The 24,611-nt window shown below is 45.4% G+C and overlaps 1 protein-coding gene and 2 long non-coding RNA genes across 5 annotated transcripts in view; 1 reads left to right on the forward strand and 2 right to left on the reverse strand.

Moving 5' to 3' along the window:
- LHX8 (LIM homeobox 8) overlaps positions 1–7,839 on the reverse strand; it is a 56,367-nt gene extending 48,528 nt beyond the window's left edge. For 2 of the 3 annotated variants that reach the window (XM_077277578.1, XM_077277572.1), the window contains exon 1: positions 7,522–7,839. The gene's annotated coding sequence lies outside the window, so the exon portion shown is untranslated. The remainder of the gene's footprint in view (positions 1–7,521) is intronic. The other variant, XM_077277573.1, reaches the window with a different exon arrangement.
- LOC143788154 (uncharacterized) overlaps positions 1–24,611 on the forward strand; it is a 74,729-nt gene that overhangs the window by 15,422 nt on the left and 34,696 nt on the right. The window contains exon 2 of the long non-coding RNA XR_013218568.1: positions 1,130–1,218. This is a non-coding gene — a long non-coding RNA (uncharacterized LOC143788154). The remainder of the gene's footprint in view (positions 1–1,129; positions 1,219–24,611) is intronic.
- Positions 19,892–23,039, reverse strand: LOC143787334 (uncharacterized). The gene is made up of 2 exons (XR_013218330.1): positions 22,905–23,039; positions 19,892–19,969 (listed from the first exon to the last, which is right to left on the reverse strand). It is a non-coding gene; the product is annotated as an uncharacterized LOC143787334 (long non-coding RNA).

Here is a 24,611-nt window from a genome sequence, read left to right on the forward strand (position 1 = left end):
TCTCACACTTGATAAAGATACCAGTACGGCTCCATTTTCCGAGGCCTGTAGCGTCTCCATTTTTCGTGATCTGGGGCTTGTTGAGGGGTTATTGTTTTGCGTGCCGAGCTGACAATTTTATTGATACCATTTTGGTGTGGATATGATCTTTTGATCGCCCGTTAATGCATTTTATTGCAATGTAGTGGCAAACAAAAAACTGAATTCTGACTTTTTAAATTTTTTCTCGTTACGCACTTTAGCAATCAGGTTAACTATTTTTTTTTATATTGATAGATGTGGTGATTCTGAATGTGTCAATACCAAATATGTGTATATTTTATATATTTTTTTTAAATTATTTTATTTTGAATGGGGCAAAAGGGGGTGATTTGAACTTTCATATTTTTTTAAATTTTTTTTATATCTTTAAAAACCTTTTTTTCTTTTTTTTTAAACTTTTTGCATGCTTCACTAGTCTGCATGGGAGACTAGAAGCTACAGTACTTTGATCGCCTCTGCAGAAATGCTCACTTGCTATAGCAATCCGGCTATGACAACCATAGAGGTCTGCTGGAGACCTCTGGTTGTCATGACGACCCATCGTGACCTGCCATCATGTGACGGGTCACTGATGGGCGGGATTAGTGACACGCTTCCAGTAAGCGCAAATTAAATGTAGCTGTCAGAAATTGACAGCGGCATTTAACTAGTTAGCAAGCGCAGGTGGATCGCGATTCCACCCGTGGCTGTTACAGGCACATGTCAGCTGTATATATCAGCTGACATGTGCCCAGAAAGGTGCCTGCACCAAACAGGGGAAGTCCGACATCGGTGTACTATTACTATTACGGGGTGTGGTGACCTTTTTGGGAATTTGTTTTGTACGGCAGTCAAAAGGACTTGGCAACATTATTCTTCATATCAGTTCCATTGCAGCAATGGCAAAGGTGAGTATTAATAATAATAATAATAGAGTAGCATAAAATAGAAATGATAAACTTTGTGGGGGAAAAAAATAAGTTTGTGTTACCATTTTCCAAGACCTGTAACTTTGTTATTTTTCCATCAATGGAGCTATGTCAATTTTTTTTAGTTTGCCTCACTGGTACCATCTAATCTTGTGACACACAGATTTATTTTCTTTCAGATAGGTGCGAAGACTCAAGAAACAGCAATTTCGGTAATTTGATTTTATCCCCCCTCCTACGCACCCTCTTCAAGATGTTTACCAAACAGGTTAAGTAATTTTATAACTCCGTTTCATGGGAGTATAAGGCTGTGTACATGTTCAGGATTTCTTGCAGAAATTTCCTGAGGAAAACCGGACATTTTCTGCAAGAAATCCGCATGCGTTTTTTTTTTATGCGCTTTTCTCACGTCTTTTGCGCGTAATTTTTTTCCGGATTTTTTGCTTTTTTTTTTTCCGGAGATTTCCCAATGCAATAATATAGTGGGAAATCTGCAAAAAATCCACAAAATTAATGAACATGCTGCGTTTTTTTACCGCAATGAGTTTTTTGAGCGGAAAAAAATGCAACATATGCACAAAAATTGCAAAATGCATTATAAATGATGGGATGCATGTGTATGCATTTTTTTATCGCATTTTTATAGCGAAAAATCCTAACCGTGTTTGGAGCGCCCCCACACCGCCGCAGGGCCGAGGGGTACCCGGAGCCGGGCCTCTGGTTCTCAGTCTCGGGGTTGTCACGGTGGCTAGACCCGGTCCGTGGCCCTGTCCGTCAGTGGGGGACGTCCGGTGAAATAGGTGGTAGTAATGGTAGCGATGTAACGGTGCGGTTGTGGGGTGTAAGTCGCGGTAAATAACGAGGACACCAGTTTGCAGTCTCTTTACCTCTTTACTGGAGATCTCTGAGTCCTCAGTCCAGAATACGGTTCACCAGGCTGCGCAAGTCCGGCCGGTCCAATGGCACCTCCAGAGCCCTCCTCTCAGGTGGAAATCTGTGCCTTCCTTCTAGCGCTATGTGTTGTAGTCCTTCCCTGCTGTGCTCACGGAAAGTGACCCCACAACGGTTGTGTCTGTTTCTTAAGTTCCCTCACAACTCGATTTGATGTTCCTCTGTAATCCACCCCTTCCCTGTATTCAGGTTGGAATGGCACCCGTTTGTCAGGTAGGCCTGGAGTTCTTCCGGGACCCTAGAGTCGCCCCTCTCCCGCAATTGCCCCCCAAGACTTCATAGGTGATATGTGGTAGACAGCCCGCCTGAGACCGACTGTCCTGCCGCTGTTTGGAGTATGGCTTGATGCTGTATTCTAATCCACTCCCTCGGCGTTCCGGCCACCGGTATTGCGCCTCAGCAAGGTGCTGCCTCTTTCAGCACAACCCCTGCTGGTATTCTCCTTCTGCTTGATCTCGTTTCTCACTCAGCACAATCTGTCTCGCTTCTAGTCCTTTCCTTGAGTCCCGCCGCTTCCAGGAGCCTGCGCGGACCCGTTACGTTCTTTCAATGCCAAGCCTCTGCCAGGATCCCACCCCTGGCAGAGACCCTACAGTCTCTCCCTTCACAACACCCCCTGCCACAGGGTGTTGCTCCGTTCAATCCCGTCAGCGTTCTCTCTAACTTTCTGCCTGACCCCCAGTTTACCCACTATGGTGGGGAGTGGCCTAATGAATAGCACCCTTAGCTCCCCCCGGAGGCCCAGCTGTGAAACATATTGGTGTCTGTGATACCTGATTGGAGGAACTCCTTCAGTGCCATCGAACGTACCATGGCTCCCCTTAGCGGCGAAGCCACAGTACTGCAACGACCAGAACTCTGGGGCGCTGCACTCCCCCCTGGTTAAACACAGTACTCCGGGACTGGGAAGAAAAACAACAATACAGATTAGTAAACAGACATACAATTTTGTTGAGTGCAAAACAATAAGTATACTTGAACAGGCTTCCCTTTATGGGAGGTGAGGACACTTTTAACGTTACAAACATAGTCAACATTATAAATTACAGGCTATGCATAACTCCTGTTACCCAACCGGGTATTCTACTTAGTGCAAATTCTGGAACAATAAATTAACATTGCCTTTAGGAAACATACACTCTTAGTTTACCAAAGGCCTTCCTATAATCACATTACAGGGTAAGGTAACTTCACATTCTCCTACTTTGAACCTGCAGGACCGCCTGTCCCTATGGCACCAGACCTACTGCCTCTCCTTTCTTTTACAGGACCGCCCTGTTCATCCAGGGCCTACTGCCTTTCTCTACTATACATGGTATAGACATAACATTCCTTTCGTTTAAAGAACTCTGAGCCAGCTCTACTCGGCTCCTTTAAGGACTCGCTCTCTAACCCCTACGGGTTCACTCTCTGTCCTTAGTAACAAAGTAACTTTCAATGGGGACGCGGGGTTTACCTTCTATCCTCACCTTCATTATTACTTTGCTTACTTTCAACTATGCAGACCTCTATCTCTACCCCTACGGGCTCTCTGCATCTTTTCTTTCTGCAAAACATTATTTAGATTTCACATTTCAACAAATTCAACACATATAACTTAGCATGTAAAACAGTTACATTTCTTTTCAAGGCATCATTATGGCATTACTGTTCTGCAACAGTATCTCTCTCAAGTTCAGTTTCTCACATCCCCTTTAAGAGGAGACCAAGTCTTTCTAAGGTAGCTCGTCTTCTCAGCCTACCGGCCCATGCAAAGGTTCCGGCATGGTATCTTCGCAAAGTGTCTTTAACTAGAACCGGTAGGAAAGATATCTTCACAAAGTGTCTTTGGCTCAAACAAATAGGGCAAATATCTTCGCAAAGTGTCTTTGGCTAAACCAGTAGGGAGCACCTTTAAGAAGGTGCAAACTATTTACAAGGGAAGTTCGAATCATGCACCGTCCATGATTTCTGCAGTTTGTATAACTTTTGTGCAACAACTTCAGAAAAGGAAAACAAACAAAGAGGATCCCGGGTCAACAGAGGGATCCATTAACCCTGGGCGGGTTTAGCAGCAACTTAAAGGAATAAAAGACAAACAGTAACTATTTACATTTTCAGGTTTCCGAGGTTTACTCTTTTTCAGAAGTTTCCATGAGGCGCCTCCTGGCGGGCGGACCCCTGCAATCCAGGTTTCAGGTCCACTCCCGCTGCCAGATACACCCCATGGGTTCGGGTCTGTTGCACGACCAGGTCGTGCGCGGCGATCAAGGTCTGTGTTCCCACTTCTCTCTGTGCTGGCACATCCGGAACATCGGTCACTCGAAGGGGCACCTCTTTAGGCACGACAGTGGTGGCGGCGATCGGGTGGCAGATCGCAAGTTCTGTGGTCAGGCAGGTGGGGCCGACCAGGGTGGTTACAGATCGGTCACACGGCGGCACTTTGGCCACAGGGGCTGGTTTCTCTTTCTTGTAGACGTTCAGAGCGAACCACCCCTTTTCCCCAAGGTGCCGGGTGTAGGTAACACTGTCTCCCGGATAGAGGTCTCGATCGGGGTGACCCTCTCTAAGGTGTGACTCGACATCCCGTCGGTTAACAAAGACCTCTGCGTATAGCCCCGGTTCTTTAATGAAGCCCCAGCCTCCTTGGAGTTTAAAGACGGTGATGATGCCCTGCCTGCGCGGGGCCTGGTGAGTGGTGGGGTCCTTACGGGCCCGGTCCTTGACCGCCAAATCTTTTTGATGATAGGCCTCCCGTTTAGCCTGATGTGTTTTCTCTTCCTCTCGCCACCGCTGTTCTAGCTGGATCTGGTATTCCTCCCAGCTTAGGGCCTGTACCATTTCTCCCTTCTGGGTCTCCACCCCGGGGAACCCCATGAGATTGGATCCAGGGTTCACCCAGCGGCACACCGTGCGCTCCGCGCTGACCTCACACGGCAAGGGAGTAGGGGTGATTGGGGCTCGCATACGGTGTTCCATGCCCGTGGCTTCCTCCCATGGTAACAGGCGCTGAAGTCTATGGGTCCCCGGGAGAGGTGGTGCTGCTACGGGACCCACTAACACACCCTCTGCTAGTGGGGTAGGATCGGCGGACTCACCCACTGGTACGATTCCACCTTCCGCGACAGGTCCCGCTGGTTCTTCCGATGTCCGGGAATCCACTGCCGGTCCCACCTGATGCGGGGCCTGGACTCTTACATGCAGTTGGAGGAGCTGGTTATATAAATCCTCCATCTCGGCTCTCAGGAATTTGGTGTTATCCACGGAGGACAAGCTGCTGGGCTCAGCCGGGTAGTCAGGGGAGACTTCCACTTCAACCCCGCTGTCGGGTTCGGAGCTGCTGGCCATAGCGTCCTCCACGTGGGTCGCTTCCTGGTCTTTTTCCCGCTCTCTCCTGCGTGAGCAGTTTCGTTTTCTCTGCCTCCGCCCCCCATTAAGGATTAGGAGGCGGATCTCTGCTGCTGACGGACACGTCCTCACTGCACAGAAATATTTAGACTGGGCGGCCATTACTGTTCGCGCTCTCCAGCTCGGCTACGCCCACTCCACGCCCCTCTTCTCTTCCTGCGCTCTCCTCAGCGCTGCAATGGCGGCGGATTTTGGCGGCAAATGGCACAGCACAGTCTTTTCAATAAAGTACGGTTCAAGTACAGTAAATCACAGTCTCTAGGCACACATGACCTGATTCTTCAGGCTTAAGTAGATCCTGTTCGTGACGCCAAATTGGAGCGCCCCCACACCGCCGCAGGGCCGAGGGGTACCCGGAGCCGGGCCTCTGGTTCTCAGTCTCGGGGTTGTCACGGTGGCTAGACCCGGTCCGTGGCCCTGTTCGTCAGTGGGGGACGTCCGGTGAAATAGGTGGTAGTAATGGTAGCGATGTAACGGTGCGGTTGTGGGGTGTAAGTCGCGGTAAATAATGAGGACACCAGTTTGCAGTCTCTTTACCTCTTTACTGGAGATCTCTGAGTCCTCAGTCCAGAATACGGTTCACCAGGCTGCGCAAGTCCGGCCGGTCCAATGGCACCTCCAGAGCCCTCCTCTCAGGTGGAAATCTGTGCCTTCCTTCTAGCGCTATGTGTTGTAGTCCTTCCCTGCTGTGCTCACGGAAAGTGACCCCACAACGGTTGTGTCTGTTTCTTAAGTTCCCTCACAACTCGATTTGATGTTCCTCTGTAATCCACCCCTTCCCTGTATTCAGGTTGGAATGGCACCCGTTTGTCAGGTAGGCCTGGAGTTCTTCCGGGACCCTAGAGTCGCCCCTCTCCCGCAATTGCCCCCCAAGACTTCATAGGTGATATGTGGTAGACAGCCCGCCTGAGACCGACTGTCCTGCCGCTGTTTGGAGTATGGCTTGATGCTGTATTCTAATCCACTCCCTCGGCGTTCCGGCCACCGGTATTGCGCCTCAGCAGGGTGCTGCCTCTTTCAGCACAACCCCTGCTGGTATTCTCCTTCTGCTTGATCTCGTTTCTCACTCAGCACAATCTGTCTCGCTTCTAGTCCTTTCCTTGAGTCCCGCCGCTTCCAGGAGCCTGCGCGGACCCGTTACGTTCTTTCAATGCCAAGCCTCTGCCAGGATCCCACCCCTGGCAGAGACCCTACAGTCTCTCCCTTCACAACACCCCCTGCCACAGGGTGTTGCTCCGTTCAATCCCGTCAGCGTTCTCTCTAACTTTCTGCCTGACCCCCAGTTTACCCACTATGGTGGGGAGTGGCCTAATGAATAGCACCCTTAGCTCCCCCCGGAGGCCCAGCTGTGAAACATATTGGTGTCTGTGATACCTGATTGGAGGAACTCCTTCGGTGCCATCGAACGTACCATGGCTCCCCTTAGCGGCGAAGCCACAGTACTGCAACGACCAGAACTCTGGGGCGCTGCATGTGCACATAGCCTAAAGGTGGCGGTGGAATTCAGTCGAGCGTTCTACACATTGTGGTAGCAGAGCATTTCTCTGGAAATGCAGTTAAAGGGTTTTTTTTCCACAACGAACGTTCATCTTAATCGATCTTGGAAAAATAATAACTTCCACAATTAAATAAAATGTTCCTGTGCTGAGATAATCTTATAAATGTGCCCCTCCTGTGTACTGTGTAATGGCCGTGTCTGACTGTGCTGGAACATGGTCTGATCATACCACATCTCCTGGGCAGGAGAGGACGCAAAGGCGTATACAGATGGGATCACAGCCGATTCTTTTTGTGAGGTATATATTTCCCTGCCTGTTTTTACCCAATGTTTTACTTCAAAGAATCAACTGTGATCCACTGCGGTAAATCTGTATACTTTTTTTTCTCCTCCCCTGCCCAGGAGATGTGGTATGAGCAGACCATGTTCCTGTATGGTCAGACACGGCCATTACACAGTACACAGCAGAGACACCTGTACAAGATTATCTCAGCACAGGAACATTTTATTTGAACACATCATATTGTAAAAGTCATTATTATTCCAAGATCTATTGATTAAAAAAAAATGTTGTTCATGGGGAAAACTCTTTTAAATCTGTAACTGCAACGTGTGAATAAATGTCTATGATTTGGACACAGTTGCTACATGGTGGTCAAAATATTCTGTACAGCGGTGTCATGGCGGACCTCCACCAGATAAAATGATCACGTGATTGAGGCGCTTGTAACGTACCTGCCTCCGCACACAAGGGCCGGGTGACGCCTGAAGAAAAGGCTCCATATGATCCAATGAGGATCTTGTAAGTTTAATTTTTAGGAAACCTCAATTCACTAAAGAGATTTTCACCTGGTAATGGATCTATGTAATTACAAGAAGAGGAGCCATCAATCATGGAGAACAAAAGAAGGAAAACAGGAGAGAGTCACAGCTGCCAATAAGCTGGCCGTCCAGCCGCTGTGCAGCGACCTGTGGAGAGGGCCGCAATCCGGCAACGTGACCGAGGCCTCAATGCTACAAGATGGAGCAGCGCGTAAACATAGGCCTCATTTACCAAAACTGGGAAACTGCTTGTTGCTCATAGCAACCAATCACAGCTCAGCTTTCATTTTATAAACTGCCCTGGAAATCTGTAAGCTGAGTTCTGATTGGTTGCTATGGTGGCAATAAGGCCTGTGGCAATCCTGTCAGTATAGGCTGCTCATTCATGTGGATAAGGCGGATTTACCCCAAAAATCATTGTTTGAATACATACATTTTTATTATTATTTTTGATTAAAAAAAAACAGCAGGCGTCCCAAAAAAACAGTTGTAATATTAACCTCTTCACGCTCAAAAATGTTTATATCCGTCATGGAGTGATGAAATATCCGCTCAATCCTCCTCTTTGCTTTATAACTCAATCGCCATGTTTTGTTTGCTTGCTATGGCAGCCAAGGGCCTACAGAAGGGCCCCATCACCACCATCTTGGTACTCCTGTGAAGCCCAGCCAAGGGCAAGGCTGCAGAGGAGTCCGTGATTTTTTATATATTCTGCAATACAGAATAATAGCATAGTACAAGCAATCAGTCGCCGGGGGTCTAAAAAATAAAATGAAAAATATAAAGCTTTTTTATCAATATCTAAAAATAAAGAAATTGTGTAGAAATAAAGCATATGTGGCATTGCTGCATCTGAAAAAGTCTCCTCTATCAAAATATAAAATGATTGAATCTATAGGGTGAGAATGGCCAATTCTATATTTTTATTTTTTGGGCACCACACCTACTTAAAAATTGCAAAACCGTGGGCTATAACCTTTTATATTCACCTCAAAGTGGTATCTATGAGTATATCTTTGCTCAGAAAAAAACAAGCCATCACATCACTCTGTCAATGGAAAAATAAAAAGTTACAAGTCTCGGAAAATAAAGACACAAGCAAAATGGATTTATTTAATTTTTTTTTACAAAGGTCAGATTTTTTTTTTTTTTTTGAGCCACTAAAATAATACTAAAAAAGATTTTATGGCGGCAGGTAGAAGGTTTGCAGCGCTATGGTCCGGCAACTGCTTTGATTCTGAGAATCATTTTAGCCAGCTGTAATCCCCCCAAAAATGTAAATGGTTAAAAAGCTAATTTTTGGGGAAATTCATAGCAGAATGTATTCCTATTGAATTGATTTGCTCATCTCTATTGGATACATTTATACCAATATTTTGTACTGAAAAATAAACACTCAAAATATATAAGTCCATTTAAAAAAAACAAACACGTAGGTATTGCAAACTTTTTGTTTTTACCATTTTTGACAGAATTCAGTCCTATTCTTAGTAAATCCTCCCCACAAGTTCTAGATCAAGGTGATATATAGAAAGCCTCAAAGAAGAGTGCACCCTCATGCCTAAAAGTCAACTCCCGTCCCAGCACTTGAGTCTCCTGCGCCCTGTAGGTATCGGCTGCTGTAGGTCTGCATTGTGCTGCCCCTCATCCCCTCCACCAGCCATAGACACTGTACGCTCTCCTCATTCCATTAACTCTGACAGCTTCGCCTTTCCCGGCCAAACACAACAATCTGAGGGTCACTAGCATTTTGTCATATTCCTTTAAGACTGCCATGCTACCTTGACAGCTTCTCCCATTGTTTCCGGAGCTCTCTGCGCTGGGTGATGTCTGCTCTTTACCACACAGGAGAGCAGCTGCCGGAGGGACCTGTTACCCACCCTGAGCCTGGAATGTGAGAACTATCTGCTGAGATTCGGCCTTGCAGTAATGCGACATTCGGGAAATGCACCCAATAAAGGCCTCCTCAGATTGCCAAATGGCGGACGTCTGGAGCGGACACGGCCGGAAAAGACGCCCTGCGCAAGAACAATCTATGGACCCCCTGCAGTCCAACAGCTCATAACAATGCACAATTTCACCTGCTTTAGAGTTGGGTGGGCACCTTCCTTGGGCGGCTGCACAGGTTGCACCACTGATGTGTCCGCCCCTGGAAGACACAGTTTATTATCCGTATTATGGACAAATGAAGATCCCAAAGTTTCCCATGAAATAATCCTAGCTCACTGTACAGAAGAATTCTGTTCATTAGTGCCTCTGCTCTTGTTACTGTCGTAGTCCTGCCTTTCTAGTCTCCAGCAGGGCATATCAAAGAGGTCATTCCTTGTCTGCAAAGTATAGAGGAAATATGGTGGGGTGGTGTGGTTGAATCCGCGGGGGCTTTGCCTTGCAGCATGAAGGCTGTGGGGCACCTGGGTTTGATCTCCCTGCTGGTGCGGTATTGCTTCGGGGACCCACATTTCCTTATGGTATAGGACTAGAAAAATATGACTTCTCTCCTACAAGAACCGCTCCTCACCGGTCCACCAGTCCGTGGTATTGCAACTGCTTCACTGGAGCTGAGCTGCAATACCTGACCCAACCCATGCACTGGTGTGGTGCTGTTTTCAGGGGAAAAAAACGCACGTTTTCCTGATCCTGTATAACGTCTTGAATAATGATAATCTTTATATGGCGCCAACATATTCTGCAGCGCTTTACAATTCATATACAACAGTCCTTCGTAACATAGTTAAAGATAATACAATATAGTGAAAATATTAACGACCCTGCCTGTGAGAGCTTACAATCTACAATGAGTATAATCTGCATAGTCTTCGATGATATAGCGGGTCATTTACAGCCGGTCTCCTCGGAGGACGGTCCCTCGGGTTGTGAGATGCTCCAGGACCTCGTCATCTTCTCAGATGCAGTGCCCTCATTGCTGGAGACCCCATTTCTATGTGTTGTGCCCCCTCGTGCTCTTTATAGGCTGCTCTGAATACACATCCTGAACGGTGTTGAACTTGGCGTCCCTCGTCTGTTTGCCTAGAGATGCACTGGATCAACATCATGGTTCCTTTACCTGGTTTACACAGGAATTAGCACCCTCGTTCACACTGCAGAAAACATAGCAGGAGAAAAAAAAGTAAAATCCCCTGATGGGTGGAATCTCACACAGTGTGGAAGATTCACTAATTCAGTCCAATATTTAGTGTGAAAAATCTGACAGTCTGAAAATGCAGATGTCGTAGAGGCTGACCCTGGATAGTGAACTTGGGGCAGCTTCAGTCCATGTGCCCACCATCCGGAACTAGCAGAGTTGCAATCTATTAAACGCAGATAAACCCGCATGTGTGCACTGAACGTGCGGAGTTACCACATTCAGTACATTCTATTGATGACATTTCTCTGGCAGAGACGCTGACATGAAAGGTGTGCCACGTGACAGTCTCCGCGGGTGAGACGCAGGCGCTGATGAACACGTACTGGACATGAGATTTCTAGAAATCCCTTCCTCTATGCTGTAACATCTGGCCGTTGTGGTTTTGATGCTGTATAAATACCTAGCGTCAAAACTGCAGCAATTTCTGATTGTGGGCCTGTACCCTTAGACCAGTGTTCCCCAGCTCTGGTCCTCAAGAGCCACCAACAGGTCATGTTTTCAGGATTTCCTCTGATATAAAGGGCAGCCCTAGACTGGTTGATGGGTATTCTTAAATCTCGAGTCCCATCCCATCTGTCCGGAAGCAGAACCAAAATTTCTCTTTTTGAGTCAGTTCCCAAATTTGAAATTGCAAAATTAGAAATGTTTGAAGTTTTTTGCTCTCTCTCAAGTTCGTGTTCTCTCAAATAGTAATTTGTAGTTTACTACGAAGCACCAGGAAATAAGACGGGGAGCCACTCATGGGTGATGAAAATACAATGATAGTATCAACCAGGATGTAGGAAGTAGAAGTCGGAGTAAGACTCGAAGAGTCCTGTCTACTACAAACACGTTATCTGCAGCCACCAATTTCCATTTATGTTTCAGATTTCAATCAAAGAGGACGAATTGTAGCAAGTACTTAGCAAGCTTAATGGATATGAGTTTAGAGAAGTGTTGACAAATATCTTCCTTGTGGGGTTCTGTAGATTGTCCTTCAAAGATTAAAAATACACAAACAATACGACACTGGTGAAAGCTAAACAAGGGGTTTTAGCCATTTGGAAACATGCAAAAACTTCACAGATCCGAGGCACTTATTATGGAGCTTTTTGCTTTTGATGCTTTCGCTTAACACATTTCCCCTACAAACTTGGAAGCGGGACAATGGCTTATGGAACGGATGAAAATCGGATGCAAGTTTTGCTTTTATCCCACACAATCTGTAGAAAAGGAACATTCAAAACAAACATGTAAATGTCTACAAGTGCCCAAGATCATAGAAGTCGTTTCATGTGTCTGGTTTCTGGTGGAGTAATGTGTAACCATATTTCAATTTTGTGGTTCCAGTTAAACTTGAGGAATATTTGGGGAAAGGAAAACCACATATAGAAAAAAAGATTAGACCAAATCATGGTTATATCGGTTTAATGACTTTTTACAATAATTGTGTTATCTGCTTCTGTGGTTTAATTGTAATGTAAAAACAATGACCTAATTACAATGTATTATTAATGAGCAATAATTGTATCAATTAATAGATGAATGCCTGATAAGTAGGGGGTCTTATCTCTGGGACTTCAGTCTATTGACACAACAAGGGTCTTCAATTGTGGCAAGATGAACTGGTCCAAAGGGACCTTCTATATCTATTAGATATTAATTCAAGAATCTTGTCTTCTGTTTTTAGCAGAATGTGAGTAAAGTCGACAAGAACTTTTTTTTTTTCAATTTTCTACACAAGACCCAAAATCATGATTGTCGGAAGTACCACTCACTTTGTAACCCCATGGGATGTGCTGTTGGCAATATGAAAACTCTATCAGAATCTGACGATTGCATGGGGACAAGCTATTATCAATGTAGTTTGCATTGTTCCTTACAAAGACTTGTAAACAAATACCAATAGGCTTTTCAATCGGTGCTCTTCTGGGCAGAAAATTGTTAGGATTAATACAATGTTTTCGCAAAGTTACTCAACTTTTTCTGTAGATTTTTTTTCCCCCATATGTAAACTGTAAAATGGGGGTTAAAGCTCAACTTACTCTTGCAATATTTCTATTTCACTATACTTATTTGGCCGAGGTTTCTCGGTGGACCTTACCGTCTAGTTTTACTTTTAACGCAAGTGCACACTCTCACAACGGATCAGGATTTATATTTTTGGTTTGTGAATGGAAACCACTGTTACTTGGTGAAGCTTGAAGAAACCTCCGTAAATACGTTGTCTGGTTGAATTCAAGCGCGTTGATACTTGTAAAGCGCCATGGAATAAATGGCGCTATAACAATAAATAATAATAATAATAATAATAATAATAATACTGTATCACAAGAGAATACTGGTAATTGCTTATCCATTCGATTGCTCTACTAAGAAATACAAACCTAGGCTTACGTTAAATGTGTGGCTTATAAATAATTATGGACAGTCTGAACAATTTGCATATAAGTCTTCTACACAACTGGAATCCTACTTTGGGAGCAAGACCAAGACTTAGAGAAAAAGGCAACCCAATTCAGTGATGACTTTGGAGCTCCTTGGGTCTTTTTCCTACAAGATGAATGACACACAACCTGAAACCTTACTGATGATCAGTACATGTCATGGACCTCAGGATAATTTCCTCTGGTGGTTCCAACGAACCTCAGTCAGAACCCGGTAATTCAGCCAGCCTTATATATAAGAAAAAGCCAATAGTTTGTGGTGGTCAAGTATCCATGTCGTAAGGGTTTATTTTCTTAGCTGTTTTCTTAACGGTTCTTTCAGTCGCCATGTGCTCTTCGATGATTTAACATTCCCTCCAGTGGAAGATTCTACGTGTGTCTAGGGAATGATTAGAACTTGCTCTGTTGCTTATGTGATGATACTCTGGCTGAACGCTGACGTTTGAGGTCCCTGGGAGTCTCGTATAGGAACTATAATGTTTTTGCCTTCAATGGATCCATTCATTGGAGTGTGTCACTTGTCCTTGTGTGTAACACGGAGCTTCTTGGTTTGATAGATTTGTGTTATAGTTGGATCCACATCAACTGGTATGCTAATTCTATCTGCCGTTCCAGGGTGTGTAGTGTAGTGTGTAATTGTTTGTCTTAGTCATGACTCTTTACAATTTAGACACCTGGAGGGCTGGAGTTGGTCTCCTTGACGTTGTCTGTCTTTCACTTTCTTCCACATCTCCATCCACGCTCCGTGCTTGCACTTTAAGATCACTTGTCATCTTTGGGTTGAATTTTCTTTTTTTTTCACCCTTTAGAAATATTTTCTTTCCACTGACTCATTCATTTTTTTTTTTAAATACCTTGGATCTACCATAATGGAAGAAAGGAGACTAAAATGGCTTAGTGTAACATAAGCCGGCTCAATGTATTTATTTTTTGTTGCTTATAGCGCCAACATATTCCACAGCGTCGTACATGGATTATCTGTTCCTCCTGTTGCCATTGGGACACACAATCTTAATGCTGTTTCTCAAAAATCCTATAGGGCCAATTTTATGTGATGTCAATTAACCAACGAGTGTGTTTTTACTCTATGGGAGGAAGTCATTGTGTCTACATGAGTAAGTCTTGGTTGGACTTAAATACAATATTTCTTGGTGAAAAATAAATTGATAACCTGGTATAACTCTTCTGTAACTTCCAGCAATTTGTTATAATCTGTGAGGGAACCAAACAGGGAGTGTTTATTTTCCCTGCAGCACCCCCACAGGAGAAATGAAGAATTACACAATTATTAATTTATTATGTACTGTATGTGTAATGCATTAGTAAGTGTGATCCTCCATAAAGAGATATTATTTGCAGCTGCTCTTTACTATTGCCACAAGATAAGACATCAGGACTATCAATTCTTCTAAAAATTGCCAAGTACATTGTTCTAAAATGGAGTTTAAGTTCAATGATATAAGTGTTGGTATCACAATATTCGAGCTTTAGCTTCGTTGGTCTTTTTGTATTTTTAGCTTCTTTTAAGCAAGTTGCTTGAGAAGAAGGATGTGTGACCCACAGGAAAGACAATGGGGCATATTTATTAATTTGTTGCGTGCTACCAAATGTTTGACAATATGATATTTTAGTGCATAATGTTATGTAAACCGATGCATGCTAAATAATAGAAATTGTGTAGCTATTGTGCTATGGCAGATCTTACCTTGTGCGAAGGTGAATTATTTTATACAGCAGAGTGTGACCAGAAAGCCATAATGTTCTTAAAAAAAAAAAAGAAACGAAATCGTGTCACAAAGTGTCCCCAATGGGTTAAAATAAGGATCAAAATATAATGACAGCATTCGTCTTCCTTCTTTTTTTTTTTTAACATGAGCCTGAATTCAAATGTGTGTGTTTTATTTACGGTATTTATTTTATTTCATTTTTTTTTTTTTTTTTTTTTTTTTTTTAATCTATGAAGATCAGAGTTTTCTGAACCGATTTTACTGCTAAAATCATATTTGAATAATTAGTTGCAGATTTTCAATTCCGTATATCAATCCATAACTTGTTAAAAATATTAACATAATCTCCATTATGATCATTAATATTCTACGCCAGACATTTATTTATTTATTTTATCAGTTACTTTTAGACGTTCTTTTAAGATACCGTATATAAAATTATATATAAAAATTCCCTTGGGACTATAATGGGTTTAGTCTGTGGGATTTCCTCCCCAGTGACATTATCAGGAGAAATTAGCCTGTATCCTAACGAACGGTCAATGAGGTTTGACAGGCCGCTTTTCTCCCTGCATTGCCCATACAAAGAGATTGCACGCAATTTTTATTTTTTTTTTTTGAACAGGAAAGTGTTGTCTAGACTGGAACCTTTGATGTCCGCTCTAGCTCCATCTTCAAGTCCGATGACTTTGCTGCCTTTGTACTTTCCTCTGTTTGCCTGTGAAACTGTTGGTGCACTTATATGTATTTACTGTACTACTCAGCACTTGGGGAAAGGAAACTGCAGTATAGACCTGGAATTTTCTGCGTAATGAGCTCCATTCCAAACATGGGTGGCCTGAAATTGAAGTTTGACTCAATCAGAATGGAATTATGCAGACTATACGGAGCAGGGTTGAGAACATTTATTTTTGCATTACATTAATCTTCCAGGACTCTGAGCACCAAACAGATGCACTTATAAAGTTCACATTGCTCCTTGCACGCTGTTTTCAGATTTGCAAGTTAAACCCCCCCCCACAAAAAAAAAATCTACATCAAACTTTGTAATTTTTGAGCACCAAAAAGAGGACCATATGGGCATTTGGAATTGTCATTTAGTCCCTTTTTTGGGTATACTTTTGGATTATTCAATTGGAGAAAATCTACTAATTGCATTATTACACCTAACTATGTGGGGGGAAAAAAAACTCTAGCATGCCCTTCTAGATACACAGTGTATAACAAAGAAATGATTTACGGTAATAAAAAAGCAATTAAATATTTAAAATTGGTTATTTACAACAAAGATATAAGCCTATAAATTATGTTTTAATTTTGTAATATAATTTTTGATTAAAAATAGAACTCTGATTAAAAGTAAGTAATAAACTTTGTTACCATCCGTGAGGCTCCAGCTGTCTCTATTATTCTCTCTCTCCAGCCGAAAGGACTAGTTTTTATTTGAGGGGGAAGGGGGGGGATGTTTTGTGTGTTTTAAAAGCAATAGAATTAATCCATCTTTCTTCTGCCCCCAGAACAAATGAAAACTGTTGTCAATGATAAGAAGTGTGTTTATTGTCTACTTTTATGTTTGTTTGCTTTTTTATAATACTTCTAGCAAGTAGTAAACCGATTACTTATTTTGGGTGTAGCTGCTACTAGCATCTAACACAAAAAAACTTTGGAAACCTTGATATGAAGAGGGAAAAAAATAATAATAAATAATAATAATTATATATATATATATATATATATATATATATATATATATATATATATATATATACATATACATATACATATATATATATATATATATATATATATATATATATATATGAGACTAGTATTCTCTGTAATTAGGACAGGTCCTCTAACTATAAGGACCTGTGTACACATTGCAAATTTGCCATGTTTTTTTCTGTGTAGAATTGTCACAAAAGTTGAAGGATTTCCTGATGCCAGCAAAGTGAGTGAGAATCCTTCAGCCTCATGCACACGTTGCTTATTTGTGACTCGCAGATTTGGTGCAGATTTAACTCTACGTTCTCACGATGCGCTTTCGGTGGGTTTTTGATGTTGCAGATTTTCTGCATTCATTAAAATAAAATGTTACTTCCCTTTTTTAAAAAAAATAAATAAATAAAAATGCACTGTCAAAAACTCCCTGAAAACTCATTGTGGGAGCTTAGCCTTAACATTTTTGCTGCAGATTTCACTCCTAGTAATAAATGGAAAAAAATATGCTGAAAAAATGCTCCTATTTTTACACCACATTTATCCTGCTATGAGATACTAACATACACTTGTTTTAGGCTTCAGGGAATGTGCGCACATTGGGTATTTGGCCCAGAAGATTTTGCATCTAATACTTAAAGGGAACCTGTCACCACGTTTTTGGAAGATGGGATAAAAATAGCGTTAAATAGGGGCAGAGGTGGGCGTTACATTAGTGTGTGTGTTATGCGTTTATTACCCACCTAAGTTGCCGAAATAACTTTGCAAAGTCTCCGTTTTCGCCTGTCAATCAGGCTGGTCAGGTCGCATGGGCGTGGTGTCTTCACCCAGATTTGGCGTAGTTTTCCGTTGGTGGCGTAGTGGTGTGCGCATGCCCAAGGTCCCGAATCCTCTTCCAGGGGATTTAAAATAGCGCGGTGTTCGTTATTGCATTGGTGATCGGTGGGCGCGGCCATCTTCCTTTGGCCGCGCGTGCGCAGAAGAGGCGCTCTGCTGGCCGCGGCTTCAGGAAAATGGCCGCCGCGATGCCGCGCGTGCGCAGATGGATATCGCGGCGGCCATTTTCCTGAAGCCGCGGCCAGCAGAGCGCCGCTTCTGCGCACGCGCGGCCAAAGGAAGATGGCCGCGCCCACCGATCACCAATGCAATAACGAACACCGCGCTATTTTAAATCCCCTGGAAGAGGATTCGGGACCTTGGGCATGCGCACACCACTACGCCACCAACGGAAAACTACGCCAAATCTGGGTGAAGACAACGCCCATCTGACCAGACTAGCCTGATTGACAGGCGAAAACGGAGACTTTGCAAAGTTATTTCGGCAACTTAGGTGGGTAATAAACGCATAACACACACACTAATGTAACGCCCACCTCTGCCCCTATTTAACGCTATTTTTATCCCATCTTCCAAAAACGTGGTGACAGGTTCCCTTTAACGTGTGCACATACCTAAAGCCTGATACAAATGTGTGTTCGTATAAATTAATACTACAATATGATGTATTTTTTTTTTTTTTTTTTTTAATCTCCAATTGCATTTTTAATATTTTGATTGTCATTGATGGCAGCTGTAAAATACAAAAACATGTATAAAAATAAAAATAGCATTGTAACAATGTATGGATTCTAAAGTCGTGTACTTGGATTAAATACAATTGTGCGATAAAGTATATGGATGATATAATGACTGGGCACAGCTTGAAATGAAAGTGAAAAAAGTAGTGAAAAAAAAAACTTTTGAAAACTTTGTTTTGTTTTTTACTTGTTCTTTTTCGGTGCCCAAGTTTTCTCTCTCAATCTTTTATTGAAGTGCATAATAAGAATGTAGCTGCGATCTCGCGTCGGTCTGTATACGGGACAGCTTTGAAGAAAGATGAACCCAATTGAAATTCTGAAATGTTGCAGTAATTTTATTGGGGCCTTCAGTGAGAGGAAATACTGGATGCAGAGCACAGTCCGCTCCCTCATCTGGTAGTGATTTGTCACTCACTGTGTTTTAGGCTTTCTGCCAGGGCATCTGCTGCCAAACGAAGAGAGACAGGGGAATACAATGATTATCAGGAAGAATCAAGGAAATTTAGTGAATGAACTAAAAACAGCTCAAACTAAGGTTACTGGGTACAGGGCTGCCACTAGAAATTTCGGGGCCCCATACTGGCAAAATTTTCGGGGCCCCCTTGAGACTCCGCCCAGGCTCCACCCCAGCCCCGCCTCCACTCTCCACCCCTCGAACTGTCCACGGTCCCACCGCTCTCTCTTGGAAAAACTCCACTTCTCACCAATCACACATTGAGGGTACGTATCCACCTTCAGGATGGCCGGCGGTTTCGTCAGAGCGGCAAACCCGCTCGGTGCTAAGCCCCGCCCCCTACTGTGACGCGATGATGCCGGATGTGTTCATTGCACACATCCGGGATCATCGCACCCCACACATAGGGCCCTGTGTTATAGCTTGCGGCGTCGCAGCTGCCGCAAGGAACACGGACATGCTGCGATCTTAAAAGAAGCACCGCATGTCCGGAGTCGCAGGCCCGCCGGGTGCGTGTTACCACGCATAGTGGAGACGAGATTTCCTAAAATCCCCTTCACTATGCTGGAACATCTGGACGCTGCGTGTTTGACGCTGTGGCCCCACGCAGCGTCAAACACGCAGCGTTTACTTAACGTGGACACATACCCTAACAGTTCCCATCACCAGATCACACATATAGCCGGCAGCTTTTGTAAGCCGCCACCATAACACGGTAGACTCTTTTGGCCGGGCACTACTCTGCTGTAACCTATTAAATATTTGTTAAAATATGCAAAACAATTTAGGTATATTTTTATTTATTTTTCAATTTTTAAAATGACCAATAATATCACATAAAAAGAACAAATACCGCTACACCATGACAAGATGACATATTACCACCACAGTGATCGAATAATATCACATACAAAGAACAAATACCGCTACACCATGACCAGACCGCATATTACCACCACAGTGATCGAATAATATCACATACAAGGGACAAATACCGCAACACCATGTCCAGACCACATATTACCACCACATAGTGACTGAATACTACAATTCTGATCAGTAATAAAAAAAAAGCACCACACTATCACCATAAGTGCCATTATACACAGGAGATCTCTACTTAGTATGCAGTGTCTGTGTACAGATAATACAGTGATCACTAGTGAAATTATACACAGGAGCTCTGTATATAGTATACAGTGTATAGTGTCAGTGTATAGGTAACACTGACTCACCAGTGACGTCTCTATGTGAAGTCCTTCATCTTTCATCCAGCACAGACCGCCATCATGTCTTCCAGCCAGGACTCGTTTCTGCAGGAAATAACAGTTATCTCGAGCTCTGCTTGTAGAACACATTACTTAATTTTTCCCAACTTCTACATTACACCACATAAAGAAAAAGAGGCGACATAGTGTCACTCTACACAGTAACAGGACCGCCCCCTCATTTAAAACACTGTCCTCAAAAAATAAATACATCACTGCAGTAATAATATCCCTTAATTAGTCCCTATGGTAATAATATTCCCCATCCTGGCCCCATGTGTCTCATTACTGGCGTCAGCCATATGTTCTCCCATCCTGTCCTCATGAGTATCCATCCTGCCCCATATGATCTCCCCATCCTGCCCCATCTGTCTCCATCGTATCCATCCTGCCCCATGATCCTGCACAACCTGTCTCCAATTCTGCCCCCAGTGTCTCCAGTCATGCCCCCATGTCTTTCATCATACCCCATATCTCCATTCTGCCCCTGTGTCCAGCATCTCTGCCCCTGTGTCCAGCATACTGCCCCTGTGTCCAGCATCTCTGCCCCTGTGTCCAGCATACTGCCCCTGTGTCCAGCATCTCTGCCCCTGTGTCCAGCATCTCTGCCCCTGTGTCCAGCATACCGCCCCTGTGTCCAGCATACCGCCCCTGTGTCCAGCATACTGCCCCTGTGTCCAGCATCTCTGCCCCTGTGTCCAGCATCTCTGCCCCTGTGTCCAGCATCTCTGCCCCTGTGTCCAGCATCTCTGCCCCTGTGTCCAGCATCTCTGCCCCTGTGTCCAGCATCTCTGCCCCTGTGTCCAGCATCTCTGCCCCTGTGTCCAGCATCTCTGCCCCTGTGTCCAGCATCTCTGCCCCTGTGTCCAGCATCTCTGCCCGTGTCCAGCATCTCGCCCCTGTGTCCAGCATACTGCCCCTGTTTCCAGCATCTCTGCCCCTGTTTCCAGCATACTGCCCCTGTGTCCAGCATCTCTGCCCGTGTCCAGCATCTCTGCCCCTGTGTCCAGCATACTGCCCCTGTGTCCAGCATACTGCCCCTGTTTCCAGCATCTCTGCCCCTGTTTCCAGCATCTCTGCCCCCTGTGTCCAGCATCTCTGCCCCCTGTGTCCAGCATCTCTGCCCCCTGTGTCCAGCATCTCTGCCCCCTGTGTCCAGCATCTCTGCCCCCTGTGTCCAGCATCTCTGCCCCCTGTGTCCAGCATCTCTGCCCCCTGTGTCCAGCATCTCTGCCCCCTGTGTCCAGCATCTCTGCCCCCTGTGTCCAGCATCTCTGCCCCCTGTGTCCAGCATCTCTGCCCCCTGTGTCCAGCATCTCTGCCCCCTGTGTCCAGCATCTCTGCCCCCTGTGTCCAGCATACTGCCCCTGTGTCCAGCATACTGCCCCTGTTTCCAGCATACTGCCCCTGTGTCCAGCATCTCTGCCCCTGTGTCCAGCATCTCTGCCCCTGTGTCCAGCATACTGCCCCTGTGTCCAGCATACTGCCCCTGTTTCCAGCATCTCTGCCCCTGTTTCCAGCATCTCTGCCCCCTGTGTCCAGCATCTCTGCCTCCTGTGTCCAGCATCTCTGCCCCCTGTGTCCAGCATCTCTGCCCCCTGTGTCCAGCATCTCTGCCCCCTGTGTCCAGCATCTCTGCCCCCTGTGTCCAGCATCTCTGCCCCCTGTGTCCAGCATCTCTGCCCCTGTGTCCAGCATCTCTGCCCCTGTGTCCAGCATCTCTGCCCCTGTGTCCAGCATTCTGCCCCCTGTGTCCAGCATTCTGCCCCCTGTGTCCAGCATTCTGCCCCCTGTGTCCAGCATTCTGCCCCCTGTGTCCAGCATTCTGCCCCCTGTGTCCAGCATCTCTGCCCCTTTGTCCAGCATACTGCCCCTTTGTCCAGCATCTCTGCCCCTTTGTCCAGCATACTGCCCCTTTGTCCAGCATTCTGCCCTGTGTCCAGCATCTCTGCCCCTTCGTCCAGCATCTCTGCCCCCTTTGTCCAGCATACTGCCCCTTTGTCCAGCATACTGCCCCTTTGTCCAGCATTCTGCCCCTTTGTTCAGCATCTCTGCCCCTGTGTCCAGCATCTCTGCCCCTGTGTCCAGCATTCTGCCCCCTGTGTCCAGCATTCTGCCCCCTGTGTCCAGCATTCTGCCCCCTGTGTCCAGCATCTCTGCCCCCTGTGTCCAGCATCTCTGCCCCCTGTGTCCAGCATTCTGCCCCCTGTGTCCAGCATTCTGCCCCCTGTGTCCAGCATTCTGCCCCCTGTGTCCAGCATTCTGCCCCCTGTGTCCAGCATTCTGCCCCCTGTGTCCAGCATCTCTGCCCCTTTGTCCAGCATACTGCCCCTTTGTCCAGCATCTCTGCCCCTTTGTCCAGCATACTGCCCCTTTGTCCAGCATTCTGCCCTGTGTCCAGCATCTCTGCCCCTGTGTCCAGCATCTCTGCCCCTTCGTCCAGCATCTCTGCCCCTTTGTCCAGCATCTCTGCCCCTTTGTCCAGCATTCTGCCCCTTTGTCCAGCATCTCTGCCCCTTTGTCCAGCATCTCTGCCCCTTTGTCCAGCATTCTGCCCCCTGTGTCCAGCATTCTGCCCCCTGTGTCCAGCATCTCTGCCCCCTGTGTCCAGCATCTCTGCCCCCTGTGTCCAGCATCTCTGCCCCCTGTGTCCAGCATCTCTGCCCCCTGTGTCCAGCATCTCTGCCCCCTGTGTCCAGCATCTCTGCCCCCTGTGTCCAGCATCTCTGCCCCCTGTGTCCAGCATCTCTGCCCCCTGTGTCCAGCATCTCTGCCCCCTGTGTCCAGCATCTCTGCCCCCTGTGTCCAGCATCTCTGCCCCCTGTGTCCAGCATCTCTGCCCCCTGTGTCCAGCATCTCTGCCCCTGTGTCCAGCATACTGCCCGTGTCCAGCTTTCTGCCCCAGCATGTCCAGCGTTCTGCCCCGGGCCCCACCCCCCTGGGATCGCCGCTCTGAAAAAAAAAAAAGCCGAGTTCTTACCTTGCCATGCTCCTGCGGCGGGGAACCTCACTTCCTCCACGCAGCCGCAGGTGAAGGACGCACTCGCCGGCGGCTGACAATGACATCAGACGCCGGCGAAGTGCGACTGCGCACTGCGGCCGCTGAAGTCAGCTGCCAGCCTCCGACTGGCTGGCGGCGACCGGCGGCTGTTAACTATTGACGTGCGGGCACGGGCCCGCACGTCAATAGTGTCCCGCAGCGCCGGCAGGGGGGGGCCCGCAGCGCCGGCAGGTGGGGGGCCCGCAGCGCCGGCAGGTGGGGGGCCCGCAGCGCCGGCAGGGGGGGGCCCGGTGAGCAGATTAGACGGGGCCCGATGCGGGCCCCCTCTGCTCACCGGGCCCCATACGCCAGTCATGGCTGTCATGCCCTGATGGCGGCCCTGACTGGGTATAAGGTATATGGCTAAACTGCACGACGGGGAGACATGGCGATAAGGGAAGATTTTCATTTTGGCTTTGAAAAATCTATTCTTTTAAGACCATAAATACTAATAAAAAATATATATATATATCTTTTATTATTTTTATTAGTATTAATGGTCTTAAAAATAATAAAAAAGCACTTTATAATGCATAAAAAATAAATCTATGGATGTAAATATGTTGGCGTGTGTGTGTGCGTATACTTCAACTCCTTCAAGATTGTTGGAAGACCATTCCCGGTGACTACCTCATCAAGAGAATGCCAAGAGTGTGCAAAGCAGTCATCAAAGCAAAAGGTGGCCACTTTGAAGAACCTAGAATATAAGACATAATTTCAGTTGTTTCACACTTTTTTGTTAAGTATATAATGATGCCTTCAGTGTGAATGTACAATTTTCATAGTCATGAAAATACAGAAAAAATTTTAAATGAGAAGGTGTGTCCAAACTTTTGGTCTGTACTGTATATATGTATGTACAGGTGCTTCTCACAAAATTAGAATATCATTAAAAAGTTAATTTATTTCAGTTCTTCAATACAAAAAGTGAAACTCATGTATTATATAGAGTCATTACAGAGTGATCGATTTCATATGTTTATTTCTGTTAATGTTGATGATTATGGCTTACATCCAATGAAAACCCAAAAAATCATTATCTCAGTAAATTAGAATACTTTATAATACAAGCTTGAAAAATTATTTTAAAATCGAAATGTTGGCCTACTGAAATGTATGTTCAGTAAATGCACTCAATACTTGGTCGGGCTCCTTTTGCATCAATTTCTGCATCAATGCGGCGTGGCATGGAGGCGATCAGCCTGTGGCACTGCTGGGGGGTTATGGAAGCCCAGGTTGCTTTGATAGCAGCCTTCAGCTCGTCTGCATTGTTGGGTCTGGTGTCTCCTCTTCCTCTTGACAATACTCCATAGATTCTCTATGGGGTTAAGGTCAGGCGAGTTTGCTGCCAATCAAGCCCAGTGATACTGTTGTTTTTACACCAAGTATTGGTACTTTTGGCAGTGTGGACAGGGGCCAAGTCCTGCTGGAGAATGACATTTCCATCTCCATAAAGCTTGTCGGCAGAGGGAAGCATGAAGTGCTCTAAAATGTCCTGGTAGACGGCTGCGCTGACTGTGGTCTTGATAAAACACAGTGGGCCTACACCAGCAGATGACATGGATCCCCAAACCATCACTGATTGTGGAGACTTCACACCAGACCTCCAGCAGCTTGGATTGTGGCCTCTCCACTCTTCCTCCAGAC

This window comes from Ranitomeya variabilis, chromosome 8, assembly GCF_051348905.1.
Source record: "Ranitomeya variabilis isolate aRanVar5 chromosome 8, aRanVar5.hap1, whole genome shotgun sequence".
Taxonomy (NCBI): Eukaryota; Metazoa; Chordata; class Amphibia; order Anura; family Dendrobatidae; genus Ranitomeya; species Ranitomeya variabilis.